Here is a 20,514-nt window from a genome sequence, read left to right as displayed (position 1 = left end):
GGCTGACCAGGGATGTCTCTGACCTCTCAGCACTGGTGTGTGCGGGGGATGGGGGGGGGGAGATTTCCAAGTTGATACAGAACCTGAGTGCACCTTCCTTGGCCAATGAATCTTGGGGTATCACTTGAACCCAGAACTTCTGGCTCAGTATCCATCCTGCCACCAGACCTTCTCACTGCGAGATTTGCATAATTTAATATTAAATTTAAATATTATTAAATAATAAAATAAACTTTACCTTGCCTTCCCCTGATTTCCCTCTTTCTTGATTTTACTTTTCATTTTAGTTTTGTTTTCACTTTTTTTGATCCACTTTTTATGTCCCTTTCTCTATCTTCTGGGATGTTGTTCTCCATGATAGTTATGAGCCAAAAGCCAGAATGCGAATAATTTTATAACTACATTTAATAAATTCAAAGAAAGCAAAACACCAGGTTTTGATTTTCTCCCCAGGCTGTTACCTAGAGATTGGTGCAGTTTCAACTGCAAACATAATCAGGTGCACCTATTTTTATTCATACCAAATAGACCATCTATACTGCTTGGTCAAGTAACTTTCTGGTGCTGAAGATGTGTTGCTTTTGCATTAGTGCAGTCAGGGTAAAAGACACTTCAATCCAGAAAATCTATTGTTTTTATATTGTATGCTTTTTACTAGAACGCAACTGGGGATGAGAGACTCTGTTATGAGGGCAGTTTTGGGAAGATTCTTCTCCTTGGGGCAGAGATTGGTAAGAGGAGATTCAATAGCCAGGCCAGAGAGAAACTGTTCCCACTTGCAAGAGGATCTGTGAATAAAAGGACGTTGATTTTGGATAATGACTGGAATTCTCCGATCTCGTTCACTCCGCCAACACTGCCAGTGAGAATGGAGAATTTGGCACTCAGCCAAAACTCCATTCACTGCAGCGAGACTGGAGAATCCCAGTCGCAGGCGAGGTCGGAGAATTCTGGCCATTAGGTAAACATTAGGTAAACAGATGGGATGAGGAGAGGCTATTTTTCACACAGATAGTCACTACGATCTGGAATGCGCTGCCTGAAAGGGTGTTTAAAATAAATTCACTTATAAAACCTGAAGACCATAAGACATAGAAGCAGAATTAGGCCATTCTGTCCATCGAGTCTGCTTCCCCATTCAATCATGCCTGATATTTTCCTCATCCCCATTCTCCTGCCTTTTCCCCATAACCCCTAATCCCCTTATTAATCAAGAATCTAGCTATCTCTGTCTTAATGACACTCAATAACCTGGCCTCCCCCACAACCTTCTGCGGCAAAGTGTTCCACAGAACCACCTCTCCCTGGCTGAAGAAATTCCCCCTCATCTCTAAGTAATTTTCGAAAGGGAATTGGATGAATAGTTAACAGAGAGCACTTCGATGGGCATCGTGGAAAGAACAGAGGGGTGAGACACGCATCTTCAAAAAATCACGCAAGGCACAATGTCCCACAGCATCTTTCTGTGATTCCATAAGTATATGGTTAGATTGAGCTGTGGATCCACGCTCTGTCTCCCACAGCACCCTACGACACTGAGGTCCACAACTATTGAATTCGTTGTTGATGATTAAGGAGGGATATTTCAGAGTAGCTGTCGATTGTGGGGAAATGTTGTCCGCAGTTACTATATTGTAATGAGATTGAAATATAAGTTATAGAATGGATTGTCGAAAACCAGACAACAATTAAATAAAAACCTGGAAATGCTGGATATTTGAAACAAAAGCAGAAAATGCAGGAGGTACACGTGTTAGTCAGAGAGGGAAAGAGGGTAACATTTCATGCGGAACTTCTTCAAAACTGAAAACTGCGATAAATATTATAGTAAAACTGGACAGAAATAGGAAGGGGAACAACAAAAAGATAAGTATTTCATTACAGAGGGTTGATTCACTTGCAATCTGTTAAATGAATCATGGAGGATGGTTATACTCTAGAAAATATATTTGAATTTTTATTATGGAACATAGGCATTTATTACCCATCCCTAGTTGCCCTTATTCAGAGGGCAATTGAGAATTAACCACATTGCTGTGGCTCTGGAGTCACATAAGAACGTAAGAAATAGGAGCAGGAGTAGGCCATCCAGCCCTTCGAGCCTGCCCCGCCATTCAATAAGATCATGGCTGATCTGAAGTGGCTCAGTTCCACATTCCCGCTTTCTCCCCATAACCCTTAATCCCCTCTCTTATCAAAAACCCATCAACCCGCGTCTTAAAAATATTTAGCAAGATAACATCCACCACTTCAACGGGCAGAGAATTCCAGAGATTCACCACCCTTTGAGTGAAGAAGTTCCTCCTCAACTCCAATCTAAACTTCCCCCCCCTTATCTTGAGGCTGTGCTCTCTAGTCCTGCTGTCCTTTCTGAGCGGGAAGAGCCTCTCCACCTCTACCCTATCCATCCCTTTCATCATCTTATACGTCTCAATAAGATCCCCCCTCATCCTTCTAAACTCTAATGAGTACAAGCCCAGTCTATTCAGTCTCTCTTCATAGCTCAACCCCCTCAATTCCGGTATCAGCCTAGTGAACCTCCTCTGCACTCCCTCCAAGGCCAAAATATCCTTGCGCAAGTGCGGTGACCAAAACTGCACACAGTACTCCAGCTGTGGCCTCACCAGTACCCTGTACAGTTGCAGCAAGACCTCCCTGCTTTTATATTCAATCCCCCTCGCTATGAAGGCCAGCATCCCATTTGCCTTCCTGACCACCTGCTGCACCTGCAAGCTGGGTTTTTGCGACTCATGCACAAGGATCCCCAGCTCCCTCTGCACCGTCACATGTAGGCCAGACCAGGTAAGGATGGCAGATTTCCTTCCCTAAAGGACGTTAGTGAACCAAATGCATTTTTCCAACAATGGTTTCATGGTCATCAGTAGATTCTTAATTCCAGATTTTTTTTTATTGAATTCAAATTCCGCCATTTCCCCTGGCTGGATTCGAACCCAGGTCCCCAGAACAGTAGCTGAGTTTCTGGATTAATAGTCTAGCGATAATACCACTAGGCCATCAGCTTCCTCTTCTCTATATTCTGGAAAAGATTATCTTAATGAGACAATGTTAAAAAAAAACAAAAGTACACTCAAATAGCCACCTCCCCCCACCCCGCCCCCACCCCAACACCACCCTCTCCACGGCAGGGGTGGTTCGCCATTGACTAGCAACCATGGTCAGTGGCAATAAGCATGACTTTCCTGTCCTGCTGCTGGAGAATCCATGATGGGGGAACAACCTCGGCAGGACTGGAAGATTCTGCCAGTTGGAAGGGCTGGAAAACCCACCCAGTATCTCCGACGTGAATTCCAGAGGCTAAAAGGTACAGAAAGAGGCCATTTGATATAATGGAGATGGGGAGACAATGCCCTAGTGGCATTGTCACCGGACTAGTAATCCAGAGACCCAGGGTAATTCTCTGGAGCCCCGAGTTCGAATCCCACAATGGCAGATGATGAAATTTGAGGTCAATAAAAATCTGAATTAAAAGTCTAATGATGACCATGAAACCATTGATGATTGACATAAAACCCCTCCTGGTTCACTAGGGAAGGAAATCTGCCATCCTTACCTGGTCTGGCCTACATGTGACTCCAGAGCCAATGCAATATTGTTGACTCTCAGCTGCCCTCAGGGATGGGCAATAAATTTTGGCCCAACCAGTGATGTACCATAACCAAATTAAAAAATGGGCAGCGGCCTTGGTGCTGGAGAGGATACAGGGTGAAAGGTCAGAGTGAGGTCACCAAGCTTGCACCAATTGGGTCCAGAGAGAGCAATGGAGCCAGTGGGTAGGGAATGAAGTTTGTGTTGGAAACTGAAGACAATTGGTTCAGTCTCCGCAAGACTTAACTGAAGGAAATTTCTGCTCATCTGGTATCATCTAACAGTGGAAATGTCAAGAGAATAAGGTAGTGAGATAAAACTGACTCAACTTACACTTGGAAGACTGGTAGATGGTGTTACATGTGAATAAGCAATAGGAGGGAGACAAGCATCCCTGGGAATTACAGAGATAGTGGGGCAGGAATGGGATGAGAAGCCATTGTGAATGACTGGATAGATAAGTATGGAACCAAGTGATTACAATCCCAGCCATTGGAGAGGTGAGGTTAATTGTGTTAAAGGCTGTGGACAGATGGAGAAAGCTGGTGGATGGGCATGGTGGCACAGTGGTTAGCACTGCTGCCTCACAGCACCAGGGTTCCAGGTTCAATTTCAACCTCGGGTCACTGTGTGGAGCTTGCACATTCTCCATGTATCTGAGTGGGTTTAGTCTGGTTTCCTCCCATACTCCAAAGAGGTACGGGTTAGGTTAATTGGCCATGCTAAATTGACCCTAGTGTCAGGGGGATTAATAGGGTAAATGCATGGGATTACGGGAATAGGGCCTGGGTGCGATTGTGGTCGGTGCAGACTTGATGGGTCAGATTTTTTTTGAACCAATATTTCCATTTATAATCCCATGTTTTTTCTGTTGCATCATCATAACAAGTTCCACAGCGCACACGTATCCCCACAACACTGGCCACCCCACCCAAAACCCTCCCCCCAACTCCCCCAACACCACCACCCCACCCCGGTTCTTTGAAAGGTGCCGTAGAACGTTAACCTAAGGGGGCTCAGCTAATATTGCAAATTAACACAGTGGGGGCAATTCTCCCAAAACTATTCTAAGTGCTGAGTTGGTGGGAAAAATGGCGTAAATCACGATCGTTTTTTCAGTGGGAGTTGAGACTCGAATCTCCCACACTCTGTGCAATGCAGAGGTTACAATCGTGAATATCCTTAAAAGCTCGGGGGGGGCGGGGCCTATTCATACCAGAGTTTGACAGTTCTGGAATTCTGCACATGCGCAGTGGCCCCCGATCTGTCAGCCTGCAGTTTACTGGCCAGCTCCATCTCTCAGTAGCCCAGGACCCCTGCTGTTCTTCCCCTCCAGGGCCCCCCCCCCCAATGACCCTATCGCAGCCCCTAAGACAATTCCCATGCCAGCCTGAACCCTCTCCAGTCTCGGGGCACCGCAATCTCTAGCCCTCAAGCCCCCCTCCCACTCCAGCAGTATTGATCCCCCCCATCTCCCGCCTCAGCAGACCCCCCCATGGGAGGCAGATACCCCCCCACGGGAGGCAGAACCCCTCCCCCCACAGAGCAACCCCCCCCCAAGCCCGCCCCGATTGCTGGCCTCCCTCCGGCACCAATTCACCCCCAGGCAGAATGGCCGTGGGATCCTGCCACCCCCACCACTCATCCCTAGACCCAGCCCAAAATTGGCCCTGCCCCCATAGACCCCGCTCCCTTGACACTACCCAATGGCTGGAGGGCAGTGCCAAGGTGCCCCTGGGCATGAGCCATTTGCCCTTTGGGCAGTGCCAGGGAGCACGGGCTGGTACTGCCAGGGTGCCCACGCCCACTTCCCCACTGCCGAGCTCCTGGCGCGTCCTGATTGCCCCCCCTTTCATTCCGGTGGGATCTCCCGCTAGTTCCTGGAATGTGGGAAGCTACTCTAAACCCCGGCGGCGTGAGATGCTCCTGGTGGGATAGGAGATGCTATTGGGCCTGGAGAATTCAGATCCGGGCCCACTAATCACATGGAAATTATTTTACAAATGGATTAACCTGGCCTTCCTGCCGGTTTTCAGCGTGGTCCCAACTGTGTGGTGGGCGATGTGCGTGCGTCGGGACTGTGTGCACAAATCCCGCGAATGGGTGCACACACACGTCTCCCCTTCCAACCCATCAAAAAATTAACAGGTTTCTCCAGTATCTCTGACAGTGCAGCACAATGGGAAGGCAGCTGGCCTGGATGGGGTACCCGGACGAGCACTCAGGTCCTGCGTGGATCAGCTGGCGGATCACAGATATCTTCAACCTCTGTTTACACCAATCTGAGGTCCCTATCTCCTTCAAGAAGGTGACCATCATCCTGGTACCTAAGAAAAACCAAGCAGGGTGCCTGAATGACTATTGTATCATCCATCATTATGAAATGCTTCGAAAGGTTAGTCCTGGCAGGAATCAATTCCAGCCTCCCGGACTACCTGGATCCATTACCTGGATTACTGGATCCTGGATCCAGTTTGCCAACCACCGCAACAGGTCCACAGCAGATGCCACCTCCCTGGCCCTGTACTCAACCCTGGAGCATCTAGATAACAAGGACACCTCCTATTTATTGACTACAGCTCAGCCTTCAACACCATTATTCCCATGAAACCCATCTCCAAACTCTATGGTCTGGGACTCGGCACCTACCTCTGCGACCCGATCCTGAACTTCCTAACTCACGGACCACAATCAGTAAGGATCGGCAACAACACCTCCTCCATGATCATCCTCAACACCAGTGCCCCACAAGGGCTGTGTTCTCAGCCCCCTACTATACTCCTTACACACCTATGGCTGTGCGGCCAAATTCCCCTCCAATTCGATCTTCAAGTTTGCTGATGACATCGCCGTAGTGGGTTGGATCTCAAACAATGATGAGACAGAGAACAGGAGTGAGATAGAGAATCTGGCGAACTTTTGCGGCAACAATAATGTCTCCCTCAACAAAACGGAAGAGATTGTCATCAACTTCAGGAAGCGTAAAGGAGAACATGCCCCAGTCTACATCAATGGGGACAAAGTGGAAATCATTGAGAGCTTTAAGTTTTTAGGTGTCCAGATCACTAACACTGGTGCCCCTCATGCTGACACTATAGTTAAGAAAGCCCACTGAAGCTTCTACTTTCTCAGAAGATTAAGGAAATTTGGCATGTCAGCTACGACTCTCACCAACATCCACAAATGCACCTTAGAAAGTATTCTTTCTGCTTGTATTACAGCTTGGTATGTCTCCTGCTCTGTCATGAACAAAGCCCAGTCCATCCCATAAACCAGCCTCCCATCCACAGAGTACACTTCCTGCTGCCTTGGGAAAAGCAGCCAGCATAAACAAGGACCCCACACACCCTGGACGCACAAACTTCCACCTCACTGGGGGAAGTCTGAGGCCAAGTCCCAACCAACTCAAGAACAGCTTCTTTCCTGCTGCCATCAGACTTTTGAATGGACCTACCTCATATTAAGCTGATCTTTCTCTACACCCTGGCTATGACTGTAATACTACATAGATCATAGAACCCTACAGTGCAGAATGAGACCCTTCGGCCCATCGAGTCTGCACCGAACACAATCGCACCCAGGCCCTACCCCCATATCATACCCACTAATCCCTCTAACTTACACATCCCTGGACACTAAGGGGCAATTTCTTAGCATGGCCAATCAACCTAACCCGTAGATCTTTGGACTGTGGGAGGAAACCGGAGTACCCGGAGGAAGCCCACGCAGACACGAGGAGAATGTGCAAACTCCACACAGACAGTGTCCTGAGCCTGGAATCGAACCCAGGACCCTGGAGCTGTGAAGCAGCAGTGCTGACCACTGTGCTACCGTGCCACCCGTTCTGCACTCTCTCATTTCCTTCTTTATGTAGAGTATGCTTTGCTTGTATAGTGTGCAAAAAAACAATACTTTACACTGTATACTAAAGGATGTGACAATAATTAATCAAATCCAATTCTTTAGTAATGCAATGAAGAGACAGCCTATATGATGCATTTCAGTCTCTGGAGTGAAATCTTTGATTCAGAGGTAAGCTTTCTGCTCGTGAATCACAGCTGACACCCAGGATTGTTTGCAGATTCGATTTGGCATTGCCTTGAGGGTTTCACTGTATTTTATTTAGGTCGGACGTCAAGTGATACACAATGTAATCATTTCTCTGTGAATTGGCAAGTCCCAGTAAATCCTTGGCTCATCCCCAAGTTCAGGAGCGCAGCAGAAAACGCTGGCTCTGTTTCTCTCTCATTATTATAGAGAGTGTTGCGAATGAATGGAACTGTGACACCTTGAAATGGGGCAGCTGGTGAGTGATGGACACGAGCCAGACTCAAGACAGCTAGAGTAGCTTTGCAGCTCACACTGTGGACTGGCTGCCCATTCTAAACCCCAGCAGTCAGTGCCCATGAGTGGTCTTACACCCAGGCAGCAAGTTGAAAATCTACCCCCTAGGTTGAAGAGACATTTTTCCATTAGGTTTGCCGGTTGCGTAGATAACTAGGAGTTTGGATGAACTGAATAATTAGTGCCCCAAACAATGAGAGGAACTGAAGTTATGTATTAATGTTCTCAGGTCCTCACAATCATGAAAATGATGGAACATTGAGAATTTCAGGAACTGCAAAAATACACTTCACCAAAACAAAAGGGAACTTTTAAACAGAACAAAGAACAATACAGCACAGGAACAGGCCCATTGGACATCCAAACCTGCACCAATACATGGTTTCTATCCCTCTGTCCACCCCCCGTTTATGTATCTATCAAGATATACTTTGAAGGTTGCTAACGTGCCTGCTTCCACCAGCACCACTGGCAGTGCATTCCAGGCACCCACCACCCACCACCCTCTGTCCTGGAACCTGTGCCCTGTTATGGTTGACCCTTCCACCCTGGGAAAAAGCCTCTGACTCTCCATCCTGTCTACGCCTCTCGTGATTTTGTGGACTTCTGTCAGGTTGCCCCTCAGTTTCCAGTGAAAGCAATCTGACTTTATCCAACCTCTCCTCATAACTAAAGCCCTCCAGACCAGGCTACATCCTGGTAAACCCTCTCCAGAGCATTCATGTCCTTCTGGAAATGTGGCGTCCAGATTAACGATAATTTTACTATCGCGGCTGATGGCTTCTGTTTTGGTCGAACATATTGGTTATCACTTTAACCCCTCTTCCCATCCCCACAATACCATTAGTCTTCTAGCCTCTGGCAATAAAGTTCACTGCAAGATTTGATATCCAGCCTTCCCTCTGGACACCATACAGTCCACTAATCTCAACACCAATCTTCATTAACTTCAGACATTGCCCATAATCAGCTATTTGTTTTTACAGGGGCAGATAATGGGGTTTTAATTGCTTATCATTGCCACTGAGCAGGGTGGCAGATTACTTCAGGATACATTTCTGGTGTTAAGTTTGCATTTTGTGCCCTGTTTTATCTTCTTCTAGGACTGATGTATCCAACATTTCCCAGAATTTCATTTAGCTCGTATCCGTGGATTTTATTTCCCTCTTGATTCCTCCATTTTTAAAATTTGGATGGCTATTTTCCACGGATGTCCTCACTAATGAGTGCAAAGGTTGTGGGTTCACCTTGCACGCTGAAAATAAAGTTGCCTCCAATTTTCATGGGATGTGCGTGTCACTGACTAGGCCAACATTTAGTGTCCATCCCTAATTTGCAACTATACCGGACCTTGGTGAGACCACATTTGGAATATTGTGTTAAGTTCTGGTCACCTCACTATAAGAAGGATGTGGAAACATTGGAGAGAGTGCAGAGGAGATTTACCAGGATGCTGCCTGGTTTGGAGAGTAGGTCTTATGAGGAAAGGTTGAGTGAGGGAGCTGGGGCTTTTCTCTTTAGAGCAGAGGAGGATGAGAGGCGACTTAATAGAGGTTTATAAGATGATGAGGGGGATAGATAGAGTGGACGTGCAGAGACTATTTCCTCGGGTGGATGTAGCTGTTACTAGGGGGCATAACTATAAGGTTCATGGTGGGAGATATAGGAGGGATGTCCGAGGTAGGTTCTTCACTCAGAGAGTGGTTGGGGTGTGGAATGCACTGCCTGCTGTGATAGTGGAGTCGGACACTTTAGGAACTTTCAAACGGCTATTGGATAGGCACATGGAGCACACCAGAATGATAGGGAGTGGGATAGCTTGATCTTGGGATTGGGCAAAGCTCGGCACAACATTGAGGGCCAAAGGGCCTGTACTGTGCTGTAATGTGACCTGAGCTAGGAATCGAACCCAGGTCCCTAGAGCTGTGAAGCAGCAGTGCTAACCACTGTGCTACTGTGCCGCACTACATGTGTTAAAACATTACAAACTGCCTCTTAAAAAGAAATAGCACTGGTTACTCCCCAGTCTTTTGAGATTCATTTTCAGTTATTTAGAATTAGGTTAATCACAGGCGGCGGATTGGTTATGGATTAAAAATGTTTTTTATTTTGAAATAAATCCATTTTCAGTTGCGCTGATCAAACTGCAGCAAGGATATATCACGGAATATTTGCTGAGGCAATTTATTTCCTGTTGAATTACTGACATTCTAAGGTGGAGTCCGACTGCACTGGCTCAAGATAGTGTAATAAGAAATCTCACAACACCAGGTTAAAGTCCAACAGGTTTATTTGGTAGAATAGGCTTTCGGAGAATTGAAACTTCTTCAGGTGTGACTACTTTATGTGACTTTAGGAACTTTCAAGCGGTTATTGGATAGGCACATGGAGCACACCAGAACTATAGGGAGCTCGATCTTGGGATTGGACGTAGCTCAGCACAACATTGAGGGCCGAAGGGCCTGTACTGTGCTGTAATGTTCTACATATGACATTAATAGATAGGGTGGATAGAGTGGACGTGGGGAGATGTTTCAAAGAACAGCACAGGAAACAGGCCCTTCGGCCCGACAAGCCCACACCACCCATTTTAACACTCAGTGAGTGCCTCATTTCTTCTACCTACAACTTCTGTCTACGCCTCTTGGTCTCTACAATAAAGGGGTGCAAATGTAGAGAATTTCCATTGGTGGGAGAGACTAGAATCCTCAGAACAAAAGGACAACCTATCAGAACTGAGACAAGCAGTAATCTCATCAATGGAATTCATTGCCACAGAAATCTAGGGAGGCCAAGCCATTGAGTGCATTTAAGACGGAGATTAATAGATTCTTGATAGGGAAAGGGATTAAAGATTAAGGGGAAAAAGCAGGAGAGTGGGATTGAGAAACTTATCAGCCATGGTTGAATGGCAGAGCAGACTCGATGGGCAGAATGGCCTAATTCTGCTCCTATATGGCCTGGCCTTGTGGACACGTCTCTTGTGAGAAGACAAGTTACATTTCAACTTAGCTATAGTGTGTTACAGAGGCACAGCAAATCCAATACAAAGGGAAAATGAAAGGAAGATAGTTAAAAATGATCTATATTTGCCCAGTTTAACTGTCTGCATAAATTAAAGACCAACTGTATCAGTTATGAACAGACTTCTGCCCTCTCATTAAGTACGGACTATCACCTGCACATTGCTAATAGCCTGAATGGTATTTTAGCTTAAATACATCAAATATTAATGCTTGCACTTATAAAAGATTATGCTGAATTGTCACTTTGTCAAGCGATAATTTATTTTCTGACAGAGAGGTGAAATTCATTTGCCTTTTACTTTGTGCCAATTAATTAATCTCAGTTGATGAACCGCGCTGGAACTATTTGGCGAAGTCAAACATGGCTGCATTGCCCAGAATGCATCACACTCCCAGGCAAAGGAGCCTGAACCCTGTTTCCCTCACCGAGCCAGGTGGCACAGTGATCAGCACTGCTGCTTCACAGCACCAGTGACCCGAGTTCGATTCCTAGCTTGGGTCTACGTGGAGTTTGCATGTTCTCCCCGTGTCTGCGTGGGTTTCCCCCACATTCCGGTTTCCTCTCAGATTCTGAAGGATGCGCTGGTTAGGGTGCATTGACCCGAACAGACACCGGCGTGTGTCGGGGTAGGGGAATTTTCATAGTAACTTCATTGCAGTGTTAACGTAAGCCTTACTTGTGAATAATAAATAAACGGCCTATTCTTAGACCTAACTGAATGATTCTTTCATCTCAGAGAGAGACAGTAAAGCAAACAAAGAACAGGCTGGGTGAGACTCTGAGCTAGTGAGTGGAACCAATGATTCATCATGAGGAGTGAGTGTGCCAACAATAAAAACAATTCAACGTAGCAAAACGTCACAGGGCACTCCACAAGAATGTCATCATACAAGGTTTGACACTGGACAATATAAGGAGGTGTTAAGAGAAGTGTCCCAAAACCTGGGCAAGAGAGGAAAAATTTAAACAGAATCTTAATGGGGGAAAAGGAGGCCGAGACCTTTAGGAAGGGAATTCCAGAACTTTGGTAGCTTTACCTGTCAGTGGTGGTGCTGGAAATCGGAGGCCAGAGTAGTTAGATTTGGAGGACTGTGGTCCAACTGTACAAGGAAGCTTGAATTACCTGGGCCCGGGCCCCTCGGAGTGACAGAGGACAGCCTCAGAGTAACTGGCTGAATAAAGAGATCAGCCTCCTTCAGGGTCACTCCTCCCTTTGGCCTGACCCCCACATTCTGGGCCTCAGCGACTGACTGATATACAATGACCGTCTCCCTTCCCGCGATGGTTTTTTAAAAATTTATTTTTATGGGACATGCGAGCCATTGGCTAGGCCAGCATTTACTGCCCATCCCTAGTTGCCCTGGAAACGGAGTGGCTCACTGGCCCATTCCAGAGGCCGGCTGAGAATCAACCACATCGCTGTGTCTCCGGAGTCACATGTAGGCCAGACCGGGTAAGAATGGCAGACTTCCTTCTCTAAAGGACATTAGTGAACCAGATGGGTTTTTCTGACAATCGGCAATGGTTTCATGGTCATCAGTAGATTCTTAATTCCAAAATTTTTAAAAATTGAATTCAAATTCCACCACCTACCGTGGCAGGACTCAAACCCGGGTCTCTAGAATATAAGCTGAGTTTCTGGATTAATCGCGATAATATCACTAGGCCATCACCTCATTTAATTTGCTTGTTACTGGGAATTCTGCTGGAGTCAGTACAGAGGAGACTTCACTCCGGTATTATTTTACATCTTTAGGCCATTGTTTAAAATATAATGATTACAAAGGACATCAGCATACTTAACTATGGAGTGGTACTATAGGAGGTAATAAGGCAAAACCTCCACATATTTTCTTTTTAACAACCCCATGGCAGAAAATTTCTAAAGGTTTGTACAAAATACAAAAGATGTGATCAGCAAATAGTTGAAGTTTATAAATAAGCTCAAACTTCACCAGGCCCAGGGTCTAACTAGGCCCTGACTCTCATTAAACCCAGACTCTCACTAGGCTCAGGTTCTAACTAGGCGCAAACTCCCATTAGGCCCAGACTCTCACTAGGCCCAGGCTCTCACTAGGCCCAAGCCCTCACTCGGCTCAAACTCTCACCAAGCCCAGGCTCTCACAAGACCCAGACTCTCACCAGGCCCAGGCTCTCACTAGGTTCAGACTTTCAGTAAGACCTGGCTCTGATTAGAACCAGACTCTCATTAGGCCCAGACTCTTACTGGACTCAGACTCTCACCAGACCCAGACCCTCACCAGGCCCAGACTCTCACTAGGCCCAGACCCTCACTAGGCCCAGACTCTCACTAGGCCCAGACTCTCACTAGGCCCAGATTCTCTCTAAGCTCAGATTCACACTAGGCACAGATTCTCACCAGACCCAGCCACTCACTAGGTCCAGATTCTCACCAGGCCCACTAGGACCCAGACTCTCACTAGGCCCAAGTCTCACTAGGCTCAGACTCTCACCAAGTCCAGACTTTCACTAGGCCCAGATTCTCACAGGGCCAGATTGTCACAGGGCCAGACTCTCACCAGGCCCAGATCCTCACTAGGCCCAGACTCTGACAGGCTCAAGCTCTCACTAGGCTCAGACTCTCACTAGGCCCAGATTCTCACCAGGGCTAGACACACACTAGGCCTAGGCTCTCCCTAGGGCAAGACTCTCACTAGACTCAGACCCTCACCAGGGCCAGAGTCTCACCAGGCCCAGACTCTCATTAGGCCCAGACTCTCACTAGGTCCAAACCCTCACTAGGCTCAGGCTCTCATTAGGTTCAGGCTTTCACCAGGGCTGGACCCTCACTAGGCCAGACTTTCACTAGGCCCAGATTCACATTAGGCCAAGGCTCTTAGCAGATCCAAATTCTCACTAGGCCCGGTCTCTCTCCAGGCCTAGACTTCACCAGGCCTAGACTCTCACTAGGCTCAGACCCTCACCAAGGCCAGACTCTCACCAGGCACAGACTCTCACTAGGCCCAGACTCTCACTAGGCCCAGACTCTCTCAAGGCCCAGACTCTCACCAGGCACAGACTCTCACTAGGCCCAGACTCTCACTAGGCCCAGATTCTCACTAGGCCCAAGGGTCTCACTTAGGCCCAGACTCTCACCAGGCCTAGACTCTCACTAGGCTCAGGCTTTGGCTGGGCCCAGACCCTCACTAGACCCAGGATCTCACTTGGCCCAGGCTCTCACTCAATAGAAAGTTCAAACTTGAAACCTGGGAAACATTTTAGAAGCGGCTGAAAGCTTTGATGAGGAACACAGGGAATCTTCCCCCAGTCCCATGCTCCAGGACCGGTACAGGGAGGAGGGATAGAGGTGGAGGCAATGTGGCCAGTGGGAACTAATGCTTCAACATCTCAATCCTGAATCTGCAGCCTGTCCTCCCTCACACTACGGCTTCCCATGGGAAAGACACAGTTATTCCTTATTGTTTTGCATGGATGAGTGAGGGTGGGGAGTACTGACTTTCTTCTGCTGACTTACAACCTTGTAGTGATGTTAAAACACTGGGTGTTTTAAAAATAAACAAGTATAGAAGGACGGAGGTAGAGTGAAGCTGGATAAAGAATGGGAGAAGGGGAATAGGAACTAATTATTATTGTTCTTGATTTTTATAAAACTGAAAATGAGGAATTAGCTTGACAGCGCAGATTGATATATCCTGGAAATGATCATAGAATAGAATAGAATCATAGATACCCTACAGTGCAGAAGGAGACCATTCAGCCCATCGAATCTGCACCGACAACAATCCCACCCCAGGCTCGATCACCATAATCCCACATATTTATCCTGCTAATCCCTCTAAGCTACACATCCTGGGACACTAAGAGTCAATTTAGCATGGCCAATCACTTAACCACGCATCTTTGGACTGTGGGAGGAAACTGGAGGACCCACAGCATGGCGGAACGGTGGTTAGCATTGCTGCCTCACAGCTCCAAGGACCCAGGTTCGATTCCCAGCTCAGGTCACTGTCTGTGTGGAGTTTGCACTTTCTCTCTGACTCTGCCTGGGTGAGTGTGTGTGTGAGAGAGGAGTGAGTGTGTGTGAGAGAGAGAGGATTGAGTGTGTGTGCATGCAAGAGAGAGGAGTGTGTGAGAAAGGTGTGTGTGTGTCTGAGGGAGAGAGGAGTCACTGTGTGTGAGAGAGAGAGGAATGAGAGTGTGTGTGAGAGAGGAATGAGCCTGCCTGTGTATGAGAGAGAGGAGTGAGTGTGTGTGCACGTGTGAGAGAGAGAAAGAGGAATGATGTGTGTGAGGGAGATGAGTTTGTGTGTGTGAGAGGGTACAGTGAGTGAGGGGGTAGGGTCTGTGAGTGAGTGGGTTGGTTGGGTGAGGGGGTAGGGTCTGTGAGTGAGGGGGTAGGGTGGGTGAGGGGGTAGGGTCTGTGAGTGAATGGGTAGGATGGGTGAGGGGGTAGGGTCTGTGAGTGAGGAGGTTGGTTGGGTGAGGGGGTTGGGTGAGGGGGTAGGGTCTGTGGGTGAGGGGGTAGGGTCTGTGGGTGAGGGGGTAGGGTCTGTGGGTGAGGGGGTTGGGTGAGGGGGTAGGGTCTGTGGGTGAGGGGGTAGGGTGGGTGAGGGGGTAGGGTCTGTGGGTGAGGGGGTAGGGTGGGTGAGGGGGTAGGGTCTGTGGGTGAGGGGGTAGGGTGGGTGAGGGGGTAGGGTCTGTGGGTGAGGGGGTAGGGTGGGTGAGGGGGTAGGATCTGTGAGTGAGTGGGTAGGGTGGGTGAGGGGGTAGGGTCTGTGAGTGAGTGGGTAGGGTGGGTGAGGGGGTAGGGTCTGTGGGTGAGGGGTTGTTGAGCTGAATGTGAATAATGTGTGGTGTGTTTTCACTGCCTCTAACTGCTGCATTCTTTCTGTTAATAAGTCAGCCACTCTGGACCCCAAGGGTTGAGGCTCACTTCTGTAAAGCTGCCTGCTCTCACCTGTGATGAATTGTTTGGCAGACGGGTGTGTCGGGTCAATGCCAGAGGTCGATTCACTCACGCAGCTTACTGTAACTGGACCAGCTCTTAACAGTAAAGACAGGAGTGGAGATAGGAGAATAGAGTGATCTCATAGGTAAACAGCTCGAGAGCTCATTTCCAGCATCGCTTCACATGAGTTCACCCACATTAAATATAAGCTAATTATTGGAGCCTGTTGTTTCTTTCAAACTACTCTTTGATCAGTGAGGCAGTATTTAACATTCAAATGATGCAAACTTTAATGTGGACATTTGGACAATTAAAATATTACTTATCTTGCTTGGTACACAATCGCATTGAGTTGAAAGCCCTTTTTTACTTTCCTTTTTGTGAGGAGCTTTGCTAAGCTGTGTACAGGAAATGAAGACTTTCCGTCTGGGGTTCCTCCATCTCACCTTTAAACACTTTCAAACCAATTATTTCCATAAAATCCTACAGTGCAGAAGGAGACCATTCAGCCCATCAAATCTGCGCCGACCACAATCCCACCCAGGCCCTATCCCCGTAACACAATGCGTTTACCCTAGCTAGTCCCCCTGACAATAAGGGGCAATTTGGCATGGCCAATCCAGATAACCAGCACCTCTTTTGGACTGTGGGAGGAAACTGGAGCACCCGGAGGAAACCCATGCAGACATGGGGAGAATGTGCAGACTCCACACAGACAGTGACCCGAGGCCGGGAATTGTACCCGGCTCCCGAGCGCTGTGAGGCAGCAGTGCTAACCACTGTACCACCATGTTCTTTGTCCAATGCAGATTAAAGCTTCCTTCTGCCTCAACCTCAGAGATGCATCCCCCACAGTCTCAATGTGACTATTTCTACTTGTGGCCATTAACACTAAACCAGGCTGGCTGTTTTCACTGAGATCCAAGTCCCAGAAGGAATGGGACAGTGACAGGCTTTCATTCCATTACTTTGAGGAGTGCCTGAATCACCCAGGAGCGATAAACTGTTTGCGACAGCCTGGAGTTGCAGTACTGAGTCCAGCTAAAGCAACCGTCCTTCAGAGAGCTGCAGTTCCCAGTTAATCCCAGAGCATGGGATTCCTTTCCTTGGAAATGAAGGAACCCAGACCAAGGTAATTCTGCTTAAGTTACAAAATGAAGGGCATTTTTTAAAAATTCATTGGTGGGATATGAATGTTGCTGGCTGGTCTGTGTTTACTGCCCATCCCCAGTTACCTGAAGACAGTTGAGAGTCAACCATGTTGCTGTGGTTCTGGAGTCACATGTAGGCCAGACTGGGTAAGGATTTCTTTCTCTAAAGGACATTAGTGAACCAGATGGGTTTTTATAACAATGGTTTTATGGTCATCAGTAGATTCTTGATTCCAGATATTTTTTATTGAATTCAAATTCCAATATCTGCCGTGGCAGGATTCGAACCCGGGGTCCCCGGAACATTAGCTGAGTTTTTGGATTGATAGTCTGGGGATAATACCACTAGACCATTGACTCCTCATCTTTGCTAAATCAAAAATTTAACCGTGTGGAGGGGAGGAGCTTGGTTTGGGATTGTGGTGGAGGGGTGAGGAGACATGTGGGATGAGTAGGGGAGGGTTGACGTGGGTGGGCCATTGGTTGGGCCTGGAAACCCTCACCCCCCCCAACTCAGAAGAAAGTTACAATTCTTCACCTGGTAGCCCCACTCTCTTGCTGCTAGTTAAATTCCTGAGGTGGTGGGAAGAGAGGGTGTGTGGGGTTGTAATGGGTATTAGTTATGGGTTTCAATGGACCCAGGGGTGAGCAGGTTGCCCGATCTCTGTCCACCATCACCATCCTCTGCCCCTCCCCACCCCATCACGAGCATTGGGGGCCCATGTTTGCCATTGCTGTAAGCTGTCCTACAGGAAGCACAATGGGATTTCCTTGGAATTACTATTTTTTCTTAAGCATGGCAACCTTGTAGTTATAATACAGGACTAATAATCCTGAGGTTATGAGTTCAATATTCACCATGGACATTTTAAATGACAGCAGGATAGATGAGTGTGCTATCTCAGATGGATTGCTATTAAAAAATCTTCTAATTTTTAATCACTGATATCTTTCATTCAACACTGGTCTGGTCTACATGTGACTCCAATCCTACACCGTGTGGTCAACCCTTGGTAGAATCGTAGAATTGCTACAGTGCAGAAGGAGACCATTTGGGCCATCGGGTCTGCATTGACCCTCTGATTGAGCATCTTACTCACCCCACCCCTGCCCTAACCCCACGTATTTACATCGCTAATCCCCCAACCGGCACATTTTGGGACATTAAGGGGTAATTCACCGTGCACAATACACTTTAGCTGCACATCTTTGGAGCGTGGGAGGAAACCAGAGTACTTGGAGGAGACCCACGCAGACATGGGGAGAACATGCAGCCAGTCACCCAAAGCAGGAATCGAACCAGAGTCTCTGGCGCTGTGAGGCATGGTGCTAACCATTGTGCAGCTCAAAGTGCTTTGCCAGTGAAGAGGTTTTGGAATCAGTTTTGGAATGTAGGAAACATTGTAACCAATTTGTGCACAGCAAGGTCCCACTGTTAGCAATGTAATCACCATCAGATTATATGTTCTGGATGTTGAGTGAAGGATAGCATGGCCGGGATACTAGGGAGAACTTTGCTGCTCTCTTTTGAAACCTCAGGATCCTTTACAACCACCTGAGAGGGTGAATGTGGTGTCAGCCCCCCCACCAAAGCCAAGGTACAGGTCAATGCTGATTTTGATGGATGTGCTCCAGTACATTCCCTAAGTGGCTGTCCTTGACTTGTTCACCTACATGAGTGTGGGTAACCATTGAACAATGGGTCACATCTCCCACACGCCTGATTCTAACCCTGGGATTTTGCAGGAGTGGATCTGTATTGTTGGAAAATTGATTCGGCCCCTGAGGAATAATGACTGCTTTTAGTTAAGTTTTTGGATGTTGCGCTGAGCTCCTGTTGAGATGATGGTTGGATTTGGGGGTAGCTCCTTCAGACTCACCCAAACACACACACTCACACACACACATATACACTCACATTCACACACACACACACACACACACACTCACACACATACTCACGCTCACACATATACACTCACATACACACACACACATACTCACACTCACACACACAAACACGTATACACACACATACACACACACACTCACACGTATACTCATGAACACACTCACACACACTCTAACTCATACTCAAACACGTGCACACACACACAAACTCACACACACAAACTCACATACACAGTCACACACTCACACACTCATACATTCAAACACTCACACACCCTCACACACATGCACGCAAGCAGTCTCTCTCACACACACACTCACTCACATACATACACACACACACACACACACGCACATACGCACACTCATACACATACACACATACTCGCACACACACACATACACAGACACAACGTCACACACACACAGACTCACACACACACACATCCACACACAAACAAGCGCACGCATATACATACACACACGTACATGTACACATACACACACATATACACACACATAAGCACATACATACATACACACACACATACATATACACTCACATACACTCAGACACACACACCATGCACACACACTCATACATACACACCACACACACGTGCACACACGCACACGCACTCACACGCATGCAGCGACAATTTTGGGCACCACATTTCAAGAAAGAAGCGTTACAGAGAGGAGGGTCGGTCACCAGGAATGAAGAACTTCAGTTTTGAGAGAAGTTGGAACTGTCTTTGCAACAGTGAAGATTAAATGAAGATGATGAGAGTAGATTGAGAAAAGTTATTCCCTCCAGCCTCTGGTTCAATAACAAAGAGACCACAGATTCGAAACTATTGCCAAAAGATCCAGAGGTGAAATTGTTCCAATCAGAGAGCGGTGATCAAGTGGATTACTGAATCTACCCATAATTTTAAAAGGGATTTGGACAGGCGATTGAAGGTGATGAATGTACAAGATTATTGACAAAAAGCAGGGATATGAGACTAAGCACAACTGTTCTTCCAAAGAACCAACACATGCAGAAATTGAAACTTAGAAACATAAAAGCAGGGGAAGGCCATTTGGCCCTTTGACCTGCTCCGCCGTTCATATTGACCATGGCTGATCATCAAAATTCAATATCCTGATCCCTCCTTCCTTCCATATCCCTTGTTCCCTTTAGCTCTGAGAGCCAAATCTAATTTCTTCTGGAAATCACACAATGTTTTGGCCTCAGCTACATTCTATGATAGTGAATTCCACATTTTCACCACTCTCTGGGTGAAGAAAGTTCTCCGCACCTCCGTCCTAACAGGTTTACCCCTTATCCCCAGACAATGAGTTCTGGACACTCCCATCAGGAATATTCTTTCTGAATCTACCCTGCCTAATCCTGTTAGAATTTGATAAGTTTCTATGAGATCCCCTCTCACTCAACTAAATTCCAATGAATACAATCCTAACTGACTCAGTCTCTCCTCATACGATGGAGCTGCCATCCCAGGAATCAGCCTGGTAAACCTTCGCTGTACTCCCTCTCTC

The sequence above is a fragment of the Carcharhinus amblyrhynchos genome, chromosome 22 (genome assembly GCF_965287045.1).
Source record: "Carcharhinus amblyrhynchos chromosome 22, sCarAmb.v2.hapA, whole genome shotgun sequence".
In the NCBI taxonomy this organism is placed as follows: domain Eukaryota; kingdom Metazoa; phylum Chordata; class Chondrichthyes; order Carcharhiniformes; family Carcharhinidae; genus Carcharhinus; species Carcharhinus amblyrhynchos.
The sequence above is the reverse complement of the archived record's forward strand: the minus strand, read 5'-3'. Positions refer to the sequence as shown.